This window comes from Urocitellus parryii, chromosome 3 (genome assembly GCF_045843805.1).
Source record: "Urocitellus parryii isolate mUroPar1 chromosome 3, mUroPar1.hap1, whole genome shotgun sequence".
Taxonomy (NCBI): Eukaryota; Metazoa; Chordata; class Mammalia; order Rodentia; family Sciuridae; genus Urocitellus; species Urocitellus parryii.
In genome coordinates, this window is record NC_135533.1 from 90,565,297 (window position 1) to 90,590,193 (window position 24,897).

Below are 24,897 nucleotides of genomic sequence, written 5' to 3' on the forward strand. Positions count from 1 at the left end.
GTTTGGTCATTGTCCATATAGCCTGGCCCATAACAGTATGAGCTAGAAAGTACTGGATGGCCTTCACAGAAAATTAGACACACCAGAAGACAAGATTAATGAATGGATTAATGAATGTCAAGACAGAGCAATATGTACTATCAAGGCAGAACTCAAAAAGAAATCTGCAAATAAAACTCGCAGAACCTCCATAACACGTATGAAAACATCAAGGACTTGTGAGTTCATATAATTTGAGTCCTAGAAGGACTCTGGGGGAGGTGTCTATGGGAGGGAGGTCATGTCAAGAATATTTAAAGAATATTTTCCATAAGACCAGTGGATGACAATTTTCCAAATTGGGTGAAAATTGTAAAGTCTATGAATCCAAAAATCCCAGAAAAATATCAAGTGAAACATAAAAATCATACAAAGGTATATCATGATTTATTTTCTGAAAATCATTCATAAAGAGAAAATTTAAAAATTAACAGTGAAAAAGACACATTACACTAAGGAAAGAAAGATAAGAGAACTGCTGACTTCTCATTAGAAAAAATGCCAGTCAGAAGACAACTGAACAACTTCAGTGTGCTGAGAAGATAAAATTGTCAGTCAATAATATTAGAGCCATTGAAAATATCACCCCAAATAAAGATGAAAGCTCCCAATGAATAAACTGAGAGAGTTCATTCATAACCAGCAGATCCACACTTAAATAAATATTTTAAAAGTTCTTTTGGTTGAAAGAAAATGATTCTAGATGGATTAGCTCTATAAAAAGAAATGAAAAATACTAGAAATGATAAATATAAGTAAATATATACCTTTTACTCATAGTTATTTAAAAGAAAATTGGCTGCTTATAACAAAAAAATAACATTTTGGAATTTATTACAAGTGTAGAAACAAAATATGTTGTAATAGTACAAAGTCTAGAGAGGGTAAAATCATACCATCATAACCTTCTTACATTATATATAAAATGATATAATAATATTTGAAGGTGATTAGACTATGATATTTTTAAGGTATATATGATAAACTCCAGAGGGACCACTAGGAAAAAAAATAGGTATAGGTATAAAAAATAGAACACCAAGAAGTACTCAATTAATCTAAAAGACAGGAAAAGAGGAATTAAAGGAATAAAGAAAACATGGGAAAAATATAAAATGAATAGCAAGTAGGAGACTTACACTGAAATATATAAATGATTATATCCAGTGTGATTCTTCTCAGACTAGATTAAATAAAAGCAAGATCTAAGTAAATACTGTCCACAAAACATAAACTGCAATTTAAAGACAGATTAAAAGTTAAGAGGAAAATGATATATCACACTAAACTATGATATTAATATCAGACAAAATAGACTTTGAAGCAAAGAATATTACCAAAGTTAAAGAGGAAAAGTTAATAATAAAAGGGAAATCTTATCAAGAATACAGAAGAGAGCTGGGCACAGTGGCATATGGCTTTAATCCCAGCAACTGGGGAGCCTGAAGCAAGAGGATGGCAAGTTCGAGGCTAGCCATAGTAATTTAGTGAGACCCTTGGTATCCTGGCAAGACCCTGTCTCAAAATAAAAATAAAAAGAAGTTGGAAGAATAGGAATATAGCTCAGTCGTAGAATATCCCTTGGTTCAATCCCCAGTACCAAAAACAAACCAAAATCAAACAAACAGAAAAACATAATGGCTGGAGGTGTAGCTTGGTGGTAGAGTGCTTGCCTAGCATGCACAAGGTCCTGGATTCAATCCCCAATGCGGGGCGGGGAGATGACAATCTTATATGAGAGAACATCTAATAATAGAACTCCAAAATATATGAAGCAAAACTTCACAGAGTGCTCGATTCAGCAGCACATATACTAAAACTGAACAATTAAGAGAAGATTAGCATGGTCCCTGCACAAGGAGGACATGCAAATCCATGAAGTGTTCCATATTCTTAATTAGAATAATATATCTTCCATGGTTGTATAATTATATCAAAATGGACTCTACTGTCACGTATAACTAAAAAGAACCAACACTCTTCCCCTACCCCCAAAACCTCAATAGAACCAGAAGAAAAATCTATAATCACATTTAGAGATTTCAATAACCTTCTCCCCGTAATTGATTGAGAGAACAGACAGAAAATTAATAAGGATATAAAAGACACAAACATCCCCATCAACCTCATTAACATCTAAAGAACACAACATCTAACATGGGAGAAAGAACATTATCTTTAAGTGAGCATAGAACATTCCCCTAGGGAGACCCTATGTTTGGCCATAAAATGTCTCAGTAAACTTTAAAGTACTAAAATCATTCAGAATATCTTTTCTGATGACAGGTGATATTAATTAGAAACCAATAACAAGAAGACAACGGGAAAAACCCATGCACTTAGAAATTAAACACCATGCTTAAAAATAAAGAAGAAATCACTAGAGAACTTAGAAAATACTGTGAATTGAATGATAATGAAAACATGATACCATAATTTGTGAGATGAATCTGATCCAATGCTTAGAAAGAAATGTATAATTTTAAGGGCTCAAGTTAGAAAAGCGGAAAGGTCTAAACATCAACAAACAAAGTTTCCACTTACATAACTGGAAAAAGAAGAGTAAGTTAAATCTGAAGCAAGAAAAATGGAAGACAATCATAAGGAGTAGAACTCAGTGAAATACAATAATAGAAAATGATAAAGGAGCTCATGAAACAAAAGGTCTTCTTTTTGAAAAGATGAACCAAAAGAAAAATGGCCAATCAAGAAGAAAGAGGACAGACATGAACTTTGAGTGAGGAATAAATGGAGGGGCAGTACACACCCTAGGGACACCACAAGGATAATGAAGGAGCATTAGGAACATCCTGAGCCAATAAATTTTACAGCTTAAATGCTTAGACAAATTTCTTGAAAATTACCTATTACAAAAACTGATACAAGAATAAAAGAAAAATCTGAGCATTGCAATATCTATTTTTAAAATGTTTTTATATTTAAAAACCTTCTCAGATTGTGAATTCACAGGTGAATTCTATCAAACATATAATATAAAAATATCAGCCCTACCAAACTCAGAAAACAGGGGGAGGGAATCATTTTCAACTTATTATTATTATTTTTTTTTAAATACAGCATTATCCCGAAGAAAACAGGGCAAAAGTGTTATTTAAAACAAAATCTGGGCACAGTGGTGCATGCCTATAATCCCAGCGACTCTGGGAGGCTAAGGGAGGAGAATGGCAAGTTCAAGGCCAGCCTCAGCAACTTAGCCAGGTCCTAAGCAATGTAGGAAGACTCTTCTTTAAAACAAAACAAAACAAACAAAACAAAACAAACAAACAAACAAAAAAAAAAACAGAAGTACAGGGGTGGGGGGATGTGGCTCAGAGGTTAAGCTCCCCAGAGTTCACTCCCTCTTACCAAAGAAACAAACATACAAAAGGAACAAAACAAATGAACAAACAAGATAGAAGAGGAAAAAGAAAAAGACCATTACAATATTTCTCATGCACACAGGTGCAAAATTTGACAGAGATATTAATAGAACCCAGCCATATAAAAAGGATAACATATCCCATGAAGTCAGGCTTATCCCCTAAATGCAAGGTTGGTTTAACACTCTAAAATCAATCAAGGCCATTCACCTTATTCAGGATATAAGAGAAAACAATATGATCATCCCAATAGGTGCTGTGGCAGTAGGAGTATTTGATAAATATTTGGTATTTCCTTTTGGTTAAAAACTCTCAGCAAAGGAGGAAAGGAAGGAACTTCTTCATGTGATAACTTGGGCTAACCTGACACTTGGTGGGGACAGACTGTCCATGGAAGGAGCGCCTCATGCCTCCCTCCACTTGGTTTTGCATGGCCTTGGAGCCGTGCCAAGTGCAGTCAGGCAGAAGATGGGTGGGTGAGGAGGGGAGGCACAGATATTGTAAAGGAATAGATGACACTGTCTTTGTTCATAGACAACAGAATCTTGAAAACAGCCATTAGAATAAATTTAGTAAATTTAGTAAAAGTTAATACAAAGACTCCATTATATTTCTAAATGCTAGCAATAAACAATTAGAAAATAAAATTCAATACTCTTTCCTGCCTCCAAACAGGAGAGAACGAGAGAGCTAAATAAAATGCCATGTGAGTTCTATCAGTGGGGGCCCTAGGGTGCCAGGAGCAAGAGGCTCCCACTCTTGCCTGGGCAGGGCAGGAGTGGGGACCAAGGAAGGGGAGCAGCAGAGCGCGGTGTGGTGAGGTTCAGTCCAGACCCTAGAATTCTTCTCCTGCACTCCTTTGTGTCACCTCTGAATAGAGCCTGTGCACAAAGAGCCAAATAAACAGTGACTTCAGACTTAAGAGTATTAGAGGCTGTGTGGGGCAAAAACCCCAGCAAGAAGGTGCGTTATGTGTGATTTAGGGAGTTAGTTTACAAAGCCACAGAAGGTCATTTAGTCATTATGTAATTACTCTTAAATCCCGCATATGGGGTCTTTGTTAAGTTGCGTTAAAATACTCATGTGTGAGCTCTCATTTAGGAAACTATTCAAGAATTAATCTTTGTTTCCTTTGTTAATACTTTTTTTTTTCTTTTGAAAATTCTGGGTGGCCAAAGAAAGGGCCCAGGGAAGTGGGGAGAGACTCCGGTGGCAGTGTTAACTCTGCTTCTTGCTGTGTGACCTCAGACAGTGCCTGCCTCTTTCTGTTCCTCAGTGCTCCATCATACTTAAAATGAAGCCAGAAGTAGCCCCCTCACTCTGGGGTGCTGACTAGGCTGAGCTGAAATTAAAAAAAACAAAGCTTTCAGTGCGATGCTTGACGCAAGGCAGGGGATCAAATGGTACTATTTTGTGTTTTTTTTTTTTTCCTTTCACATATTTTAAAATTTTGTCATTGAACTTTATCAGAAATAAGGTACCTGAACTTCACACGTCAAGCCACCACAGTAACATAGCCTTATTTAATGCTAAAACTACATTCTGTAAAACCATGAATTCAACTGAATCGTCTTTAAATAAATACAACCTTTCTTACATTATCAACAAATTAAACTTCGACAATTACACTTGCTACTGTGGTTACCTCTGAGTTCGTCTAAAACTCTTCTGTATTTTATTGCTGTGTAAATATTTAGAAGACTTTAAAGGGCTAATTTCAGATTTGGGCCTTCTCTCTTCCATGGTTTATATTTCAAGACTATTTGTGCACTTTGAATTCTCACTTGTGAAACTTAGGACAGCCCTCACATTGTGACTATTTACATTTTTTTTTTTGTAATGTGCCCCAGGTTTGTGAAACTTTCCATTTGAATTTTTGATGTGATTAGCTGCTTTTAATTGCATCTAAAAATTCCTTGCCAAATAATTATTAAAATGCACGGAAGTTGTACAGCTGAGACATAAGCAAAGCAGAACAGGTCTATGTGAAAACCATTTCAAGTGGAGTAACTATGTAAATCCATCCAGTTTATACATGTATGGGAGATTTAATTCAAACAGAAACAGAGCAAAAGATAAATGAGGTGAGAAAGGTAAGAGACCATTAGATACAAGTTCAAATGCCATTTTTTAAAATCTGAGCTTAATTGAATCTTCTGCAGAGATTTTTTTTGGAATAAAAAGGCATATATATTTTTTTGGAATAAAAAAGTATATAATTATGGTTCACAGCAAATTGCATTTACTGCCTGTTGAGCAAACTCAATTGGATTAGTCACCCACAGGGTCTCCCACCCCTGTGTCAGGTGGGGATCAAACTCTCTGCTAGTTCTCTAAGGCCCTAAATAATACCTAAGACCATACTTCCAGTGTTCTGGGAGATGGGTTTGTCAGGCAGCCAGACTCCTGCTGATCCCAGACATTTCAGTGTCAAATTCAAACTCACTTCCTTGGTGGACTCAGGTGCCTCCACAGCATCCCTTCTTCTGACTTCTCTGGGCTCCCCAGCATCACCCCCACCCCTTTCTCCAGCCGCACTGTACTCTCGAACATCTCCTAGAGGGAAGGTCTCCTGCCTTCTGCCATCATTCAGTTATCTACATCCCTTCAGTCTTCTAGTCTTTCCCTCCAGGACATTTAGTGTCTATGATGTACAGGTACCATGTATAATGATGGGGGTCCATAGTAAGCCCCAAAGAAACCCTGTCCTTGCCTCATGTGGTGACCACCAGGTGGAGGCGAAGCAGGCCAGAGACCCTCACCCAGAAGACCCTTGCTATAATTAAGCTTCTCTTCCTGTCAGATCAGCAGGATGCCTGCAGAGGTTATTGTGGCTGGTAGCTTCCTCTTTCTTGCAAATACCAGGTTCGCACACAAAAGGTGTGAGAGTAGAGTCTGCTAGCTTGTTGTATGAAAAGATATTATCTCCTTCGTTTTCTTGGTAAAAACTTATGAAACCTGTGTCTGGTCTACAGAATGGAACAGAAGTCACTTGTCATGTAAAACCCCCAAGCCCCTCCTCCCACTGGATATAAAGTTCAAAGAATTTCCAAAATCTTTGTTCAGAGGAAGAATTCTTAGGTGTGAGCTACCTCTGAACCCTGCAGTCAATAAACCTGCTTCCTGAAAATTCCTCAGGTGTCCACCCTCTTCCGTCCCACTTCAAGGAAATAGAATTTACTCTAGGTTTTCCTCCCGGAAAGCTACAACACGCCTGCCCTGTGAGCACTGTGGAGACAAAGCACGCGGGATGATGCAGGCCCATGAAAATGCAGGCGCTTGATCTTGCTGGGAATGCTTCTCTGAGGAAGTGGCTGTGACCTTGAGGCAGAGGCAGGATTCATGCAAGGAAGGGATAGAGCTGTGCCAGGCCTTTGAGGACTGTGACCTTTGTCCCAGTTCCTATCCGTGCCAGTGCCCTCTTGCTTCTCTCTGAGCCCTGCTTTCCTACTACCCTCATCCCTAGAGGCTCAGCTGCAGTGCCCCCCCTCAAAAACCTATGATGGCCTCCTCCTAAGAGTGAAGTGTCCTACCTCTGGGCCTGTGCCCTGTGGATCTTGCATCCTCAGTCTCTGGCATCAAGCAGGCATCAATCAGCCCAGGACAGGTAGCGGGGAAAGCCAGGCCAGGCATTGCTGGTTTGCTGAGCATGCAGCTACTTGGCCTCATGTATGAGTCTAATTTTCAGAGCCTCTCCCAGCGGGTGGCCCTAACTCATCCAGTACCAGTTCGGGGGCCCCTTCCCTCCAAAAGACCCTCCCTTTTAATTCAAACCAAATCCCAGCTTGATGTAATTTCAGATGGTAAGGAAACACTGGATGTGATGTGGAAGCATGTGGTTTGTACAGAAGAACTCAACCATGACTTACTCCACTCTATGGGTGCCGTCCCGATTCTCATCAGCTTCCCTTGCTTGGTGTTCCAGTGACGGGGATTATTAAAGAGATGCTGGAGGGGGAGGCTATTCCCTTTTGGGGAAGTTCCAGTGAGCAATGGGGGAACCAGGATGGAGAATCACAGCTGCTAATTGATGCATAGAATGGAACAAATTCCCTCTCATCACCAAAAGGTATTGTATTTCATGTTGAAGGAAAGGAGAGATTTGCCTACAAATTAGGCTGGAAACTCTAGAGAAGAAACTGTTTGCTGGCCAGATTGGTGTGCCAGGACTGTAATGAAATATGGCATGTGAGAAGGGGTTAGGTGCTCAAGGAAGTAACTGGGTTTTCTTTTGCATTTCCTTTACTGTCCTGTTGTGGGACTGGTTTCTTCCTGCTGTTGGTGTCTCTTGGCATGCAGCCAACTGTTAAGCTCTTTCCTCAGTAACTGTTTCCCAGAAGCCACAGCGACATCCCTGAGAAGTGTTCAGTATTCAAGGTTCCACCAACTCCACAAAGAAGAGGGTGAAAGCTACTTAACCATTCAGGGTCATAAGTGAATAGAAAGGTCCTTTGGACATTATCTTTGGCTTGTTAAATGAACAGCAAGTGGAGCCAGGTATGGTGATAGAAGCCTGTAATCCTAGCCACTCAGGAGGCTGAGACAGGAGTATCACGAGTTCAAAGCCAGCCTCAGCAAAATCGAGGCATTAAGCAACTCAGTGAGACCCTGACTCTAAATAACATACAAAATAGGGCTGGGGATGTGGCTCAGTGGTTGAGTGCCCCTGAGTTCAATCCCTAGTAGCCCCCCACCCCACAAACAAAATGAGCAAGAAGTGGAACCAGCAACCATTGCACTGAGGGCATCTAGTCCTCTCCCACGTGCAGGGCTGCCAACCTAACCTTTGGGTACACCTTGCCACCCTCTTCATCCAGTAGGTATCATCCCTTGCTTTTCAGAAGGGCTCTCCCACTTGGGACTGATTCCCCAGGCTTGTTGACTTGTCACCTGGGCCTTGTCCTCCTGGGCTGGCCAGTGTGGGTGTTTGCCGCATCTCTCAATGACCCAGCTTTTTTTCTTTTCTTTTCTTTCTTTCTTTCTTCTTTTGTGGTGCTAGGGATTCACGTCAGAGCCTCGCACCTGCTAGGCAAGCGCTGTACCATTGAGCTACACTGCCCAGCCTTGTGTTGGGCTTCAGAACACATTGCCAGCTCCAACCAACTCGAGGCCCCACTTCCTTCTCGTTATTCCTGTCAATTCATGACAGTAAAAACAGAATTATTTATGTGTGTTGGTTTTAATGGGCATAAATTATAAAGAAGCCTCATTTCTACACTCAATAATTCCTTATTAAAAATAAATAAATGTTCTGGGTGTGATGGAGCATGTCTGTAATCCCAGCAGCTCAGGAGGCTGAAGCTGGAGGATCATGAGTTCAAAGCCAACCTCAGCAACTTAAGGAGGTCCTAAGCAACTCAGTGAGATCCTGTCTCTAAGTAAAATATAAAAAGGGGCTGGAGATGTGGCTCAGTGGTTCAGCACTACTGGGCTCAATGCCCAGTACCAAAAATAAATAGATAGATAGATAGATAGATAGATAGATAGATAGATAGATAGATAGTAAAATACAGACAATGTCAGTGCCCACCTTGAACTGATCCGGGGCTTCTTTGAGGTGAAGGTGAAGGAGGGGGATGCCTGGAGGCTGGTGTGGCAAACCTTCATTTTAGCCTTAAGGAAAATTTTCTTTGGTTTGTGAGAAAGGATCAGGAAAACCCTTTAGCTGGGTGAGTGGTGTGCAGTCTAACCCCTTCTAAAACTTTGGGACCCAATCAGGTGGCCCAAACTAGGATTAACCAAACCAAACAAGAGTTGTGTGGATAAAGACATGCTGTACAGGGAAAGCCACCTGCCCACACCTTTATCCCTAAGAGCCACTCACTGAGCTTGTCCTTATACAACATTCCTTTCTTCCCTATGACTTCTGCTTTCATTGTATTAGTTTTTTCTCATAAGGCAAAGTGAAAAATGTAGTCACCAACTTTACTAAAAAATGATTCTACATAGCTTGCTTTTTTTTGAGAAAGATTTGAAAAGAAGACTTAAAAAAACTTTAAAAAAATCACTTTATTGAAAAAAATTTTTTAAATCACTTGATTGCCTTTTCTTCTAAGAAAACTGACATATATTTTGGGAGGGTACGTTTTGGGACTGTTTCTCATGAAAAAATCCCATTACTCAGCCGACAGACTTTGAAGGCTGATTTCTCATGAACAATATGAAAAATTGGCTTGCACTGTGAAGCTGGTGAATTACCTTGTTTTTTTTTTTCCCCCTTAAGGTTTGAAATAAATATCGGGATAGGAGTAGAAAGGAGCTCTTTGCTGGATAATACCAAAATGTAATCAGTCATCTTTATGGGTTTTTACCAGTGCCATCTCAAGGTCTTGGGAATAACTTCCTCATGATGGAATAACAGAATGCTGGTAGTATTCCTTTCTGTATACTTTTACAAGTTCTGAGGGAAAAAAATATTTCTTTTCCTCCTATAAAAATTGTGTTTGTACAATAATCTTGGTAAATGTGGTTTTGAGAGCATTAAAAGGGAAAGGGAATCGTGTTGCCCGCAGACATCTTTTCTCTGCATGAATTAGAGTTGGTCGCTTGGGCATGGAAACTGTTCCCCTGCCCACTGGTCCACTCTCTGTGCCCCATTCTGCTCTGGGAGCACAGCTGCTTCACCCAATGCCCCAGCATTGCCCCCTCCACAGTTCAGACTCAAGGCCAGAAAACTTTCCTGGGGATGAGTAGGAGACAGACTGTACCCATCGATGTCAAGGCCCAGCTTCCCATGGACACCCAAGAATGGAAACCCTCAGGCTCCTAGTTTGTCCAGGTTGCCTACTGGGCCCTCCAGGGTCCGGGTCACAGATGGGAGGTGAGTGCATACAGGGCTCAATTTTGGCAGAAGTGTTCTGCCATCCAGGACCCTGGAGGCTCCTGTGAGTTCAAGGTACAAGGTCAGGGCTGGCCATGGGCTGACCTGGAGGGAAGTGCTTGGTGGTCTCTGCTGCCAGGCAGCCTGCAACATGATTGACAGCTCATCAGTTCCAGGACCAACCTCTCAGAGCCTCATTTTCCTTAGCTATGAAGCAGAGATAATAACGCCTTCTTTTGTGCTTGTTGTGAGGATTAAACTAAATAATAAGGGTGAAATATTTTGCATACTTCCCAATTCATAATTGCAGAAGAGCATTTCCAGACTTTTCCCTGATTCCTGTAGATGTCCCCACTGTTAGCTGTCTTATATGGATCCTGTCTCCTTGGAGTGTGACATCTGTCCATCCCAGGCTGTGTCAAAATGGATATAATGCACATTTGTAGGAGACTAAGTTGATAATGTCCAAGCACCCGGTATGTGTGCTTCGAGGGTAAAAGCTCGGGCAGGACTTGGTCCAAATTCAAAACCTGTCAGGCTAAGGCAGATCACTTGACTCCACAGCTAGGCATATGATGACATCAAGAAAAGGGTATAGCACCCACACATTGCTGGTGGGACTGCAAGTTGGTGCAACCAATATGGAAAGCAGTATGGAGATACCTCAGAAAACTTGGAATAGAATCCCATTCCTTGGTTTATACCCAAAGGACTTAAAATCAGCATACTAGGGGGGGACACAGCCACATCAATGTTTATAGCAGCTCAAGTCACAATAGCTAAGCTATGGAACCAATGTAGATGCCCTTCAACAGATAAATGGATAAAGAAATTGTGGTGTATATATACACAATGAAATATTACTTAGCCATACAGAAGAATGAAATTATGGCATTTGAAAGTAAATGGATGAAACTGGAGACTATCATGCTAAGTGAAATAAGCCAATCCCAAAAAATCAAAGGCCGAATGTTCTCTCTGATATGAAGATTCGAACACACAATAAGGAGGCAAGGAGGAAAAAATAGAAGTTCATTGGATTAGAAAAAGGGGAATGAAAGGAAGGGGGATGGGAATGGGAAGGACAGTAGAATGAATCAGATATAACTTTCCTATGTTCATATATGAATACACATACACGACCAGTGAAACTCCACATCATGTACCACCACAAAAATGGAAGGTTATACTCCATGTATGTATGATATGCCAAAATACACTTTACTGTTATTATAGTTCAGATGTAGTGTCCCCCAAAGGCTCACATGTGGGACAATGCAAGAAGGTTCAGAGGAGAAATGATCAGATTCTAACTTTAACCTAATCAGTGAATTAATCCTTGATGGGATTAACAGAGTGACAGCTGGAGGCAGGTGGGGTGTGGCTAGAGGAAGTGATTAACTGGAGGTGTGATTTGGGGATATATATTTTGTATTTGGAGAGTGGAGTCTCTCTCTGCTTACTGATCATCATGTGAGCTGGTTCTCTTAGCCACACTCTTCCACCATGATGTTTTGCCTCACCTAGAGCCCCGGGGAATGGAGCTAGCCTTCTGTGGACTAAGACCTCTGAAACTGTGAGCCGTCAGATAAACTCTTCCTCCTCTATAATTGTGCTGGTCAGGTCTTTTAGTCATAGTAGCATAAAAGCTGACTAAAACAACTGTCATGTATATCTAAAAAGAGCAAGTAAAACTATTAAAAACAAAAAACAAAGGGTACAGCCTCCAGTTCAGTCCTGAGCTTTGGAGTTGAGACAGACAGTGAACTTACACACTTGCTGTTGGTGGCAGAAACAGGTACCAGTGTGCACTTGAAAGTGTCATAGGGTGACATTCTCCACTCTCTATGTCTTCCCACCTACAGCAACTCTCTCTTCTAAGCCATCAGATATACAGTGTCCTTTCCTTTCCCCAAATCCTATCCTGTGCTGAGAATTAGATGCTACAATTCAGTCAGCCCTCCATATCTGTGGATTTTTTAATCCATGCATTCAACCACCTATGGATCAAAAGTATTTGAAAAAACATTCTGTCTGTACTGAACATGTACAGACTATTTATTTGTTGTCCTTATTCTCTAGATGATAAGGTATAACATTGTATATTATAAATTATATAGAAATTATAAATAACCTAGACATGATTGAAGTATACAGGATGCTATGTATTGATTATATGCAAATATCTTGTCCTTTTGTACAAGGGTTAAACTTTGGTATTCAAGAGAGTCCTGGAACCAGTCCCCTGTGGATATGGGGGACAATGGTGTTGTAAGTGAAGGCATACTGATCATGGTAGCTGTGGGTTTGGATGCACTTCTGGCTTTTGCTCCCATTCAGTCCCTTTCTACTCAGAAATCCTGCACCTGGACCCTGGGAATGGGAAAAGAATACTGGCTTGGGTCCTCAGGGTATCCCATGCCCCTAGCCATGCCCCAAAGTCAAGCTCCACAGATGGTTGATGCTTGGATGAACTAATGGAGAAGATCCTTCTGTCCTTGGTTTGTGAAGGAAGGAACAACATAGGGGCCTTGTTCTTCTGTGTGGAGAAAGTTCAGGGCTAAGCCAAGCCAACATGAGGCCTGGAGAGAGGCCTGCCAGATCTGGGCTCTGCTCAGTCCCCCGAGGCCCCAGGACCAGTCTTGTCCCTACAGCCATGATAGGCTTTCTCATCTGCAAGCTACCTCAGGGCCCTTCTAGTAAGTCTCCCTTGTTTGTTTAAAGCAGCTTGTGTTGTATTTCTGATGCTTTTCTCTGGAAAAATCCTGTGTGCTTTGATCTACTCCAAGGTCTTCCCTCCCTGGGGTAGATTTATTCAACTCACTGCTAAGTAACCCAACAAAGGAGAGTCCATAAGGTGGTTTTTTTGTGTGAAGTACATTATTCCCTGAATGACATTCAGGAAGTAAGTAGGAAATTAAATTTTCTGTAAGATTATTGGTCTGTGTGTACTTTTTTTGGTCTAAAATGTTCAAAGTGTCAGTAGTTGGCAGCTATGCTAAAGGCACTTTATTTTTTAAAAAGCAAAGACAATGGTAATTTAATTTTAGATCATTCCAGATGGAGTTCAAGTCAACATAGAGATAACTAAAAACCTGCCAGAAATTAAATTCTGATTCTTGGGTGCCCATTTCAGGTTATGACCCAGGTGAGGGTCGCTGAGGGTATCCAAAAGGGTTGTAAGGTTGTAATAATAATTTTTAAAAACACACAAAAATGTTATCTGTACTTCTGAATTACTTATTTATCAGGTTGGGGGAAAGAGAGAGTTTTCTAAAGGGAAGGGGTGCTGGGGAGAAGGTGAGCTCTAGAAGCCAGGTGAAGAGCAGCAGCAATGCCAGGGCATGGCTGGGGGCTGGGGCCTGAGAAAAGCATGGGTCAGAGATGGGAGCTTTCGCATGCTCATTGATTTGGAGCAGGGTAGAAAAAAACAGGTTCTATCTCAGATTAGATGATTGTTGTTACAAGTTTTATCTTATTAGTGAAGCCAACCTTGAGCACAGAGTGAATTCTGGAGATGCCACAAGGATCAAATATTTTCCATCCCCAATTCATATTCTCAGCAGTAGAGGGAATAAATAATTCCACTTCACCCCAGCAGATCTCTACTTGGCAGGTGCCCACCAGTTTTTTGAAATTGGGTAGGGAGATGTTCTTGGACTTTCTACAGATCTGACCAGAATTCCAGGGGCGTGTCCACAGATCTGTGGGAAATGGGGTTTGTTGCTGAGTATTGGTAGGAATTGAGTTTAGATAACTCTCCCTATGCAGGATACAAACATTTAAAACACTCCAAGGTAGGCTGATGAGAAATCTGCATACTGCTGACTGAAGGAAAGAGAACAATATCTTGAAGATTAAAGAATTATCTTTTTGTGGATTCTGGAAGAAATTTTTAGAAAAATGGTAAGACATCAGCGATTGGCTTAAAAACAAAGAAATGAAACAAAAAAACATGGTCTCTAAAATAAAACACACAAAGGAGCAATCAGGCTAAGATGGAGATTAGAACGAGAAGATAGTTACATATTTTCTTTAGGTTCCTATATCTTTTTCTACCTTATTTTAGCTGAATGATTAGTTCTTTTATTTCCAATATTTTTTTTATTTTTGAATATATGTAGCTAAGATGAAGAAATTATCTGAGTACCAATTTATGGTGTTGTCTGCATTTTATTACTTTTGCAATTACAGCATTGGAAGAAATCTGAAATTTTGGATTTGACTTCCTCTTATTTCTAAGCAAGTATTAAACACTTTCTAGATGAAGGGGATTTAAGAAATATTTTGAATGTTACTTTCTAGTTTTATTACATTATGATCAAGGAATGAGCCCTCTGTGATGTTTTACTTTTAGAATTTATGATGTTTTTTCCTTGAGGACCATTATATCATTTTTTGTAGATATTCTGTAGATTCTTGCCCATGACTCTGCCAGTTTGTGAGAGATTAGGCTAGTTTTTCACTATGACATTGAATCTGTTACTATTTCTTTATTCATATAAAATTTTTTTGCTGTTATATAACTATTTAGATGCATAAAATTTTACTTTAAAAGTTTCTCTGACACCTCTCAATGCAATCTTCCTTTATCTTATTTAATACTTTATGATATGAAACTTTTTATACCTGCTTTTATATGAAAGAATTTACCTGATATATTATTGTTTATTTATTTAATGTGGTACTGGGGACCTTATTATTTTTATTTTTCTGAATAATTTTGTTTTAAATATCTCTCTTTTCTTTTTTTTTTTGGTACCAGGGATTGAATTCTGAGGGCATTAAACCACAGAGCCACATCCCCAGCTCTATTTTGTGTTTTATTTAGAGACAGAGTCTCATTGAGTTGCTTAGTGCCTCACCTTTGCTAAGACTGGCTTTGAACTTGCAATCCTCCTGTCTCAGCCTCCGGAGCAGCTGGGATTACAGGCATGCACCACTACGCCCAACTAAATATTTCTCTTTCAACAGGAGAAAATTTGTAATGTGTTTAATTATGAAAAATTTCAAACATATACAAGAAAGGAGAACAATGAGTGTCAGTTGTTATTCTGCCTCCGGAATGATCAATTCTTACCAATTTGGATTATTTTGTAGCAATGCTTTTTAAAATTTGGCAGCAGAATGAATTTTTTTTTTTTTGTTTCTATTTTCTTTTTTCTTTGCAGATGGGAATGATCCAGGAGAAAGAAAAAAATTGATGCTGACACTAAAAGTATTTTTTATATTATGCTTCTACTTAGGCATAATTTCCTGACAAATGCCTGAAGGACTAGTAATATTATCAATATATTTTTGGGCTTACCTATGACTTTTGTCTTATTGCTTTTTCATGTGCCCATATTTTCCTCTTTTGGATCTAGGATTTTGATCTTTTTTCCTACAAGTTATCTTCTAATTATTCCTACAGAAAGGGTTCTTGATTGACAGTTTTCCGTGAACAATATTTTCCTTGTGAATAAAATTGCAGTTCAAAATAATTTTCCTTCCTAATTCCAGAGTTACTACTTTTTTTCTCTTGTTCTGGGGTTACTACTTCAGTGTAGGCCAGCTGTTTTTCTTTGTAGTTTCAGAGTGCTCATCATTTATTTACAAAGTTTTTTGTAACCTAGTAAAGCAACAAAGATGTTCTCAAAAATTTATAGTATGGCTGGGCATGGTGGCGCACGCCTGGAATCATAGTGGTTCAGGAGGCTGAGACAGGAGGATCAAGAGTTCAACGCCAGCCTCAGCAAAAGTGAGGCGTTAAGCAACTCAGTGATACCCTGTCTCTAAATAAAATACAAAATAGGGCTAGGAATGTGGCTCTGTGATTGAGTGCCCCTGAGTTCAATCCCTGGTATCCTATAAATACTCGGGGAAGTGTATCTGCCAACTGAGGCATGGCTTAGTAAACAGTTTGTAACTGAAGGATGCAGGTTCTCTAGGCTCTGCCCTGCAATGGCCGAGTTTTGACTTCCATTGATTAGGCCTCTGCATGGGTTATTTGCTGTGGGATGGCTCACTATGGTGGGGAGAGTTGAGCCCATAGTGTCTGAAGCAAATGTTTTCCTTCTACCTTTGTTCTTTTCCAACTTGGGAAGCATGTGTTTTTTCTCACTCTGAAATTCAGAAGAAATCTCTTTTTTAGTGATTGCTTTAAGCAGGAGTGGTGACATGCTTTTGTAGTGTTTCTGTCATTGGCTAAGTATCTTGCAGAGAGAGAGGTACGGATATGAAATCTCACTCCATCATTTCCTCCTTCAGGGTTTCCCTCTTCCCACTATGGCTTCAGAGGGTTTTGGTACCTTCCTTCTCTTTAAAAATAACCTAACATCCCTTCTGCCTCACTTTTTCTTTTTTTGAGTTTATCCTCTTTCCAATTGGCTGAGGCTGAAAACTTCTTGAAAATAACAGGACTGAAGTTATGTTTTTAGTTTTGGTACTGAGGGTGTGAGTAATTAAGAAAGAGAGTACAACCTGGATTTCTTTTTAGTGATCTAGGGACAGTTTTTACTTTTTCCCTAGTAGAACAATGGAAGGAGACAGAACTGAGAGCTACAAAATGAGGCCTTGAGCCGAGCATAACAATAACTTTGTTGCATTGTCCACTCCACGCTCAGGGCTGCCCATTCCAGGATCCATTCTGCTGTTTTCATAACACTAAATGATTTCACATCTGCAAGTAATTAGTTGCAAAATAATCTATCTTGGGACTGTGGGCTGGAAAAGGGTTGGGCAATAGGAGTTCCCCCTGTGGTCTAACAATGTGTAAATCATGTATTCCTTCTGCCTTTGTCTACACAGGCAACTATGGATACATTGCATGAATGTAGGCTGGTCCTGCACAATTGAACGTGGCTCTTTGAGAAGTTTATCGCCAACACTAGGCAGCATCAACATCAGCCCATGGGACCCCACATGTGATAACACTCATTCCCCATGCTGTCTTGATTCTTTTTCACAACAACCCTGAAAGATAGGAGAGGTTAAGATTTTTACCTGGCAAGTGAGGAACCTGTGGCTATAGGTGGCATGATTTGTTTTTTGGGTAAAGATTTTATTAACAACTCACTAACTGTAATAACACACGTGCAGAGAAGTTAAAAATAAATGAATTATTCCAAAGAATACAGGCCTGTAATCAGTACTCTGGTCAAGAAACAGAACAGTATCTATACTTCCTTCCAGTCACCCAATCCCCAGGGGAACCACCATTCTGATTCCTAAATAGGCGACAGGAATATTCAAATTAATTTTGTAGGGTTCGTGAGCCAGGATCTTGCAATGCAAGGATGTGTTGTCCATGTCAGCGTGCTGTGTTTAGAGTTACATCTTTACATGGTAAAATGTACTGCACATGAGGAAATGATAAAGGAATGAAGATTATCCAACTTGAAGAAAGCTCATCCACGTTGGACTTCATAGCTGGCACGAATGCATGAAGGATGAATGTGTGACCATCCTTGGTAGTTTTATCCATTTCTATTAAGAACTGAAAAAACTCAGTTTACTAAGAGAAAAAACTTTTTTTTTTCTTTCTCAGGACTTTGTGGACAAGGAGGAATCCTTTTCCTTCTATGGACCTTTTGAAATTTCGATTGTAAATGTTAATTCCAAGGTGACTTCAGTTCAGGCAAGAAATGGACAGTGTGATTTTTCTGAAGAACTTCCTTCTTTCTCTTTGGCTGAATATTTCTGTTAGTTTCCACGGGAGGATCCACATTCTATTCTTTTTTTTAAGAGAGAGAGAGAGAGAGAGAGAGAGAGAGAGAGAGAGAGAGAGAGAGAGAGAATATGAATCTTTTTTGTAGATGGACACAACACAATGCCTTTATTTTTATGTGGTGCTGAGAATCGAACCCGGGTCCCGCTCGTGCTAGGCGAGCTCTCTACTGCTGAGCCACAATCCCAGCCCAACATTCTATTCTTTTAAGGGAAATGATCATTTGCAGGAGAGGGAGGCTGGGGTATAATTTTCCCCCTCTCTTGGGGAGATTGTCCTCAGCGATGAAGTCTTTCTGAATGTGCTGCATCTCCTGAGGGTGGACACAGCCAAAGATTAACAGGAGTTGCTCAAGTTGGTGTCCCTCAAAGATGAATTCTGGACGCTTTCTCTCCATTAAATATCCTTGAGTTTTTCCCTATTCTCTAGAGACTTGGAAACCAATGGGCAACTAGTGACTTGTATTTGAAATGCTTTAGGGCTTGTGCTCATGGAAGTATAGAGAATAAGACTGTGGCTAGGTGCCATGCTATTGTAAATGGACCTGTGTTGCCCAAGCCCTGTCTCTGGCTTCTCTATACAAGGACACTGCCCACTTTGAGCTCCCTATTTGTTTTAGAAGGACTTGACTATCTTCCTAAAAAAAATGTCAAATAGATTAAATTGGAGTGTAGGTCAGAATCATTTTAAAAGTCGATGATTTTTCCTTTAAAAAATTGTGGACAGGGCTGGAGATGTGGCTCAAGCGGTAGCGCACTCGCCTGGCATGCGCGCGGCCCTGTGTACGATCCTCAGCACCACATACAAATAAAGATGTTGTGTCCACCGAAAAAAAACTATAAAATAAATATTTTTAAAAATTCTCTCTCTTTAAAAAAATTGTTGACAGTCTTCTCTAGACAGATATACTTGTACAGAGAGAGGCCGTTTTGTTCATTCTCACTTCTATCCTGCAGATACATAAAAAATGTGCATTACAAATGAAATCTGCCATGTGGCATTCTGAGGTGGGTTCTGAAATGAGTGGACATAAGGAGAAGGACGCATTTATTACTCAGATTACACTGTGTATTGTAAATAATGTTGCCCAAGTTTGAAAAGGAGCAGAGTAGGTCCTGATGCTGGTGTTGACCTCCTTGATCCTTTTTCCCTATATTCGTGGACCTGGCATATCCACACCAAGGAGAGAATACAACACAGAGATAGTGGGCATGCATAGACTCAGATTTAACAATTAGTTGCATGGGCCATACTGCTAAACATTTTTTTAAAGGTGAACTATCCATACATTTATTTATTTTTTAAGTTAATTTTTTAAAATTTATATGTCAGTGGAATGCATTACAATTCTGTATAGAGCACAATTTTTCATATCTCTGGTTATACACAAAGTATATTCACACCAATTCGTGTCTTCATACATGTACTTTGGATAATGATGTCCATCACATTCCACCATCATTTCTAACCCCGTGCCCCCTCCTTTCCCCTCCCACCCTCTGCCCTATCTAGAGTTATCTATTCCTCCCATGCTCCCCCTCCCTACCCCACTATGAATCAGCCTCCTTATATCAGAGAAAACATTCAGCATTTTGTTTTTTGGGATTGGCTAACTTCAAATTAGCATTATCACCTCCAACTCCATCCATTTACCTGCAAATGCCATGATTTTATTCTCTTTTATTGCTGACTAAAATTGCATTTTTAATAAGCCATTATTTAATCAACATGAAAATGTCACTTATGTCTCTAAAGGGAAATATTTAGAAGGCAGACCTCCCCTGTCATGAGGTATACATAGAAATGCAGTGAAGTTTCCATTCAGCCCTTTCTGAATGATAGGACTTGGAACCTTGACGCAGTGTGACACCTGAGATCATCCACACGCCCTTACTTCCCTGAAGAGGAAAAGGAGATTTAAACTATAAAAATACTTATTTATAACATTTGAATTATAAAAGCTAATTTGCTGTGATATTTAAAAAAAAAGAAAAGAAAAATAGCTAAAATAACCAACTAAATAACTAAACCTCCTGAATTTGATGACTCTTGCCTGAAACAAAACATTTTTAATTGAAGCATGATTCACATACAGGAAAACGAAACTGTACATTGACAGCTCTCCGAGTTTTCCTCAAGTGACCATCCCTGTGGGACCTGCATCCGTGTCAGTCAAGAAAGATGACTTGGTCTGCCCCCAAGATGATGCCCACTTCTTGCACGACTCTCCCTATACATCCCTTGGGTGATTGTTAGCCTGGCTTCTCTTCTGACATCTTTGAATCATTTTTGTCTCTTTTTTATTTTTCCATATTTTTAAAATCAAACTTGCAGGACAACTGAAGAATGGAAAAATGAACTTTCACATCCATTGCCCAGGTTTGCTGATTGCTAACGTTTTGCCATTATTGTCAGATTTCCCTGAACCATTCTGAAATTGTGGACATCACCTTTTACCCTGTACTACTTTCTCAGATACCACCTAAAAAATTCTCCTGTGTAACCCCAAACCATTATCACTCTCCCCAAATTAAATCTTGGTAAAGTAATGTCATCTAATTGCAGTCACATCCAAATTTCCTCAATGGTTCCAATCATTTTACAGTTTTAAAATCCATGGTATAATCAATTGCCATCTCCTATATTTTGATTGTTTTTGCTTCTTTTGTGTCTCTCTTAATCTGGAATTATTTTTCTGCTCTCATGTTACAAAAAAAATGATATTGGCATTTTTTTTATGTTCAGGCCACTTGTGTAAAATGGCCCCTCAACTTGAATTTGTCTGATTCTGTCTGAGTGATTCAATTCTGATTAAATGTTTTTGGCAAAAATATTGCACCATGTGTTAGATTTCTAAGTCAGAGTGCTTTTCGCCCTCACATCTCTGATGCTTGCTTTTTAATTAACTTTGGGGTATTAACATCTTGTGCTTTCTTTGTGTTTAGGGAGTGAGACAATTCATCAGATAAAGGTTTGGATTTTTGTGCTGTTTACTTCTTATAGCCGCTTTGTATGGATAGTGTGCTGTTTGTTCCTCATTTTTTTAAAAAAATATTTTTTAGTTGTCAATGAACCTTTATCTTATTTATTTATATGTAGTGCTGGGGATTGAACCCAGTGCCTCACACATGCTAGGCAAGCGCTCCACCACTGAGCCACAACCCAGCCCCGTTAGTCATTTTGAGATTTTTTTTTTCCCCCCTGAACCAGCAATAACTGTCTCATACAGACAGAGGCAAGGGGTAAGGGTTGGGGTAGTGCTGGGGGTTTCTTAATTCAAGAGCTTCCTCCTCTCCTTGTTGGCAAAGCACAGTTTCATTAAAAATTGGCCGCCTTTGGGAGTTGGTAGTATGTCTTCTGATTTTGTGATTCTCTTGTTTTTCCATACTCTTGATGTCGTCTTTTCTTATTTCTCTTCACCATCGCCTCGGAAGGCCACCCTCTCTAGGTGGCTCCTGCTGCAGCCCCTCTTCCCTTGTTGGTCTTCGCTAACCATTGCTCCACCTGCCTGTTCTCAAACCTAAGCTAAGGATTTTCCTATTCAGGATAGACACTCTCTTTTGGGGTATTTTCTTGGTTTCTCCACACCAAGCCCTCTACTTTTCTTTCTTCTTGTCTGAACTGGTTCTGACTTTGGTCATTTATTTACCTGTTTGGATATAATTTGAAATCCTCGTTGTGCTCTACTCATGGTTTTGCTGCTCATCTTGTCCACCTGTATGGTTTTCTGGAATATTTATGGAGAGATTCATCATGTAGAATATTTATTTCCTTCTGAGTTTTATTTCCTTTCCATCTTTTGTCTGTGCATCCTTTTACATAGTTGTCATCATGGGTCTACTCAATTTTGTTTCTTGTTAACTTAATATCACCTTTAATTTTTCCAATTTCCTTCATTACGTTATCATTATTTGTCAGTGGGCCTATAATATTTTGCCAAGTGGCTGTGCCATGCTGAATTTTATGACTTTTCTATTGCTGGAGATTTACATTGAAAAAGGGAGGTTACAAGTGTGTTTGGCATGAGCAGGTTTAGCTCGGGCCACTTTGAAGGATGAGCACTTGGCTCAGAAGAGGCATATAATAAATCTTCATAGAATCAATGATTCAAAACAAAAATAAAATTGGATAAAATTGCTCAAATGTGAGGAAAATCAAAATGTCTTTTAAAATGTTCAGTTAGAAGACATAAATCCCATATTTTAAAGGAATTTCATTAACAGTTTAGGACTTCAGTTGGAGCATGCCAGAAATAAATAGGCTGGGGTTATCAGACTGAAAAAAATACTTGGTAATTAAGTGTTTGGGAGAGTCAAATGCAATGGCTATGCCCTGGGTATGGGTCATAAAAAAAGACTTCACATCCCAAGCTAACTCCTGTTTGGGTTGACTCTTGGGATAAATAATCACGTGACCTTGCTGTTCTCTCACCGTTGCGTGGTGGTGATGATTGAACCAGAGAAATGAATGGGGCTTGCAGCTCTGGATGTAGTCAGTCCCCATAAATCATTTCTTCCATTGTCTGGATACATTTGGGCATCCACAGTAGTTTATTTCCAAAGTATATAAAGAAGCAGAGGCCAAGGGTGTAATCTTGGAGCTATTTAAATAGAGTGGTTCCAGTCAAGACAAGCAGCTGTTCCCAATTATTAGTCCATATATTCTAGGTGCCAGGGAAAACCCACAAGGGTGTCACTAAATTGAATTTTAAAGTGACCTCCTGTTCAGATGAAAATCTCCTAGCTGTTGTTTTTTTCCCCAAAGACTGGTCTCCTATTGAACAAGTTAGCAACACTCTTGTTATGAATGAATCATTGCTACTGCCTATGGAGGAAATCAGACTTATTCCATAGGGTTTTCAGGGAACGTGAGTTTACCTTCTAGGGAAACCTTTGTAAACGCCGTTAGGCTCAAAGGACAAGTCAGAAATCTGCAAAAGGAATGAACTCTAATGATGGGGAGTGGTTTTAATATTTTAGATTTATGTGTATTGTGTCAAAACAAGATTTCAAGGTGTGCCCTGATTCTTGGCCTATCTTTGGTGGGGCCCTCCAGGAAGACAGGACCGGTGGCTCATTTTTACTTGAGAGAAGCAGATCTCTCTCAAGCTTATTAAGAGTTAGCTGACTAGTTTATGCCAGAGAAGTCCCTAAAAAACATGGGTCCCAGAGGATAACAAGGCATTCTTTCCACACAAAATCTTACCAGGGAATAAATACCTTAGTGTCTCTTCCACCTAATCCCATTAACTTTAGCAATAAAGAGCACATTGCCTGGGATTACATCACTTATTATGTAGCATGATCTCAGACAATTGGTTAACCTTTTTTTTTTAATCTCCACTTTTGAATCTATAAAATGGAGATAATAAACTACTAACTTAATAAGGTCGCTGTGAGAATTTAATGAGGTTATCCATTTAAAGTGCTTGCCAAATGTTTATGACCCAGTTTTCCTCCTCTGCATTACCACTGGCCTTAGTTGTCCCTCACAAGGGACATGAAATGAAAACAGGGCGTTTATTTATCGGACTGCCTTTGTTATCCATTTGCTGAACTATTTAAATTATTCAAGGCAAACCATTTTCCTTTCTCCTCTCTCCACGTGTGTAGAGATTTCAGGGATGTCTGAGCAGCTGTTTCACAATGCATAAAGCCAAGGGTGTCTATCCTTTGTTAGGCTCATGGAAACATCTCCTGGGGTCACTGGCCCACCCGGAATGTCACCACACAGAGGTTTCGAAAGTGACCTTGGGTCAGTGAAAAATTCCTCATTGGACATACTTTCCCTTGGTGATTTCGGGAATTGAAGCTCAAGAATAACACGTTCGGTGCATGTCCCCGTGGAACGTAAAAGCGATGTATATAATTCTATATGCCCTGGAGAGATATAGCCATTGAATATGTATTTCACAAATATAAAAAAGGCCCATTTAATTAGTTGTCAGGGCTAGTGAGTTTATGTCTTAAAGCACATATGAAAGCGCTTTGAACGGCAGCACAGAGAGTTTATTTAGTTGTTCTGTTTTACTGCGGTGAGGTGCCAAACCGGCTCCAGAGAAATCTTGCCATGTGGTGCCTAGGAGTCTAAGTCCCAAATTGAAAGCCTCGGCCGCTCTCTGTCCTTCCCCTGTCAAGAGTAAGAAAGCAACCTCAGGAGAAGCGGGCCTTTTATTTCACACAAATGAATTCTTAATAGTTGATGTTTATGATTGTTTTTACATACAGTTTTTATGGCTTATTTTACGTCTATGAGTTTCCTAGATTATGTGTCCCTGAGTTCACTGTTTCCCTTTTATTCCCTCAGACCTAACTGCGTTTGATATGCTGCATTTGATATGCTATCTTTTATTATGCAGAAGCCCTTTGATCTCTGCAGAGGAAAGGCGCCACATAAATGCAGAAATCCATTATAATCATACAGAAGAGTGGCTTTATGGGCCAAGTCCAGCTTTGCCACGCTGTTGGATGGAAAAGCGTAGGAGGCTGTGGAATGCTAATGCCGAAGCCTCTATGCTGGTAGGTGGGCCTGCATCAAGACATTTGTTTTTCAAGTGTGCTTTCCACCCGTGTAAACCACCACACAGAAAAAGAGGCACACAGCTAGGTACAGTGGCACTTACTCACCTATAAGTCCAGCTATTCGGGAGGCTGAGGTACGAGGATTGAGAGGTTGAGGTCAGTAACTGCAACTTAGTGAGACCTTGTCTCAAAATAAAATGAAAAAGGTATCTCAGTCATGAGCCTGCAGTGGGTGAGGGAAGGATATTACTTTTTCTCTCCTACATGCAAGAGAATGGGTTCAATCCCCAGTATCTCTCACACACACACAACATGCACAAATTGTAAGCATTCCCTTTGGTGGATTTCAGTGTATGGAATACCCCCATGGATCCGGCACTCAGATGAACAGAAGGTCGAAGCATCTCTCATGTCCCTGCCCACTCTCCA

At 39.9% G+C, this 24,897-nt stretch overlaps 1 non-coding gene across 1 annotated transcript; it reads left to right on the top strand.

Moving 5' to 3' along the window:
* Positions 1 to 1,828: 1,828 nt before the first annotated feature.
* LOC113181972 (U6 spliceosomal RNA) lies at positions 1,829 to 1,934 on the top strand. The gene has a single exon (XR_003300650.2). It is a non-coding gene; the product is annotated as a U6 spliceosomal RNA (small nuclear RNA).
* Positions 1,935 to 24,897: the final 22,963 nt, after the last annotated feature.